Here is a 2,500-nt window from a genome sequence, read left to right on the forward strand (position 1 = left end):
GCTTGGCATGGGCACGGGAAGGTCGAGTCCCAGCCGTGAACAAAAATTTCAATCGGTATGACCTTAATAATACGGGTGCGCAGGCGCGCGCGCACGCGCGAGGAATTTTGGCCTACGGGACCCCTCCCGACGTGGTTTGGCCTGAGCACGGGGCTCCCGACGTGATTTGGCCTGCCGAGTCCCAGGCATGGGCAAAAATTTCAATCGGCAGCGCGCTAGAGATTTTTGCCTACGAATTCCCTCTCGACGTGACTTGGCCTGTGGCTGCCCAGCTCAAGAACAGCACCTCTTTCCCACCAAATCCCCCCCAAATTCATCAAAAGATCCGAATTTATCAAAAAGATTTGATGAAAACGGCTCAAATTGATGAAAATGGGGCATATTTGCTTGTTGGGCAGTGGCTGGGGGTGCCTGGGCGCCCCCCAGACAGCCCCCAGCCATGCCCAGCCATGCCCCAACAAGCAGCTCCCCCTATATATGTCTGATGTGCCATTTCCAGTTTTGTAGAAAAAGGGGTTAATTTTCCCTGCAGGCATAAAGTCCCGAAAATGTGACCTAGAGGTTGAGTTTTTCCGCGATTTTTTGCAGGCATGTTAGGGACATAAAAACAACATCTCCCACAAAAAATTAGAATTTTCCGACGAGGGACGGATTAAATATGAATTTTTTACGCGCCAAAAACTCAAGAAAACGAAAAATCAAAACATCGACCTAGAGATCGAATTTTGAGCTGGTTTTTTGCAGACACCTCACTAAAAATACATCTAGAGGGTCTGGAAAGTTTCGTGGCAAACCGAAACGCGCAAAAATCGCAATTTTTCGACCGAAACGCGCAAAAATCGCAATTTTTTTTCAAAGGAGCACCCATCAACGGGACAAATCTTGCTCCCAAAAAATTCAGGCGTGTTTGGGACATCATGAGGGCCTCCCCCAAGAAATTTTGGCGAATTTGCACGCGGGATTCGTTAATTACGAATTTTTAAGCGTCAAAACGTCAAGAAGGCACGACATCCGCGCTAGTCGACCTAGAGTTCGAATTTTGAGCTGGTTTTTTGCAGGCATCTCTATAAAAATACATGTAGAGGATCTGCCAAGTTTCGTGGAAAACCGACAACGCCTCGATTTATTTTGATTTTTCGACCGACACGCTCAAAACCTCAATTTTCCCCCAAGTGCGCGTCCACCGACGGGTCAAATTTTGTCCCCCAAATATTCGGCCATGTTTAGTACATCATAAGGGCCTCCCCCAAGAAATATTGGCGAATTTGCACGCGGGATTCGTTAATTACGAATTTTTAAGCGTCAAAACGTCAAGAAGGCACGACATCCGCGCTAGTCGACCTAGAGTTCGACTTTTGAGCTGGTTTTTTGCAGGCATCTCTATAAAAATACATGCAGAGGATCTGCCAAGTTTCGTGGAAAACCGACAACGCCTCGATTTATTTTGGTTTTTCGACCGACACGCTCAAAACCTCAATTTTCCCCCAAGTGCGCGTCCACCGACGGGTCAAATTTTGTCCCCCAAATATTCGGCCATGTTTAGTACATCATAAGGGCCTCCCCCAAGAAATTTTGGCGAATTTGCACGCGGGATTCGTTAATTACGAATTTTTAAGCGTCAAAACGTCAAGAAGGCACGACATCCGCGCTAGTCGACCTAGAGTTCGACTTTTGAGCTGGTTTTTTGCAGGCATCTCTATAAAAATACATGCAGAGGATCTGCCAAGTTTCGTGGAAAACCGACAACGCCTCGATTTATTTTGGTTTTTCGACCGACACGCTCAAAACCTCAATTTTCCCCCAAGTGCGCGTCCACCGACGGGTCAAATTTTGTCCCCCAAATATTCGGCCATGTTTAGTACATCATAAGGGCCTCCCCCAATAAATTTTGGCGAATTTGCACGCGGGATTCGTTAATTACGAATTTTTAAGCGTCAAGAAGGCACGACATCCGCGCTAGTCGACCTAGAGTTCGAATTTTGAGCTGGTTTTTTGCAGGCATCTCTATAAAAATACATGTAGAGGATCTGCCAAGTTTCGTGGAAAACCGACAACGCCTCGATTTATTTTGATTTTTTGACCGACACGCTCAAAACCTCAATTTTCCCCCAAGTGCGCGTCCACCGACGGGTCAAATTTTGTCCCCCAAATATTCGGCCATGTTTAGTACATCATAAGGGCCTCCCCCAAGAAATTTTGGCGAATTTGCACGCGGGATTCGTTAATTACGAATTTTTAAGCGTCAAAACGTCAAGAAGGCACGACATCCGCGCTAGTCGACCTAGAGTTCGACTTTTGAGCTGGTTTTTTGCAGGCATCTCTATAAAAATACATGCAGAGGATCTGCCAAGTTTCGTGGAAAACCGACAACGCCTCGATTTATTTTGGTTTTTCGACCGACACGCTCAAAACCTCAATTTTCCCCCAAGTGCGCGTCCACCGACGGGTCAAATTTTGTCCCCCAAATATTCGGCCATGTTTAGTACATCATAAGGGCCTC

Source organism: Medicago sativa, chromosome 6 (genome assembly GCF_051527215.1).
Source record: "Medicago sativa cultivar Bolivia chromosome 6, Bolivia_mono, whole genome shotgun sequence".
In the NCBI taxonomy this organism is placed as follows: Eukaryota; Viridiplantae; Streptophyta; class Magnoliopsida; order Fabales; family Fabaceae; genus Medicago; species Medicago sativa.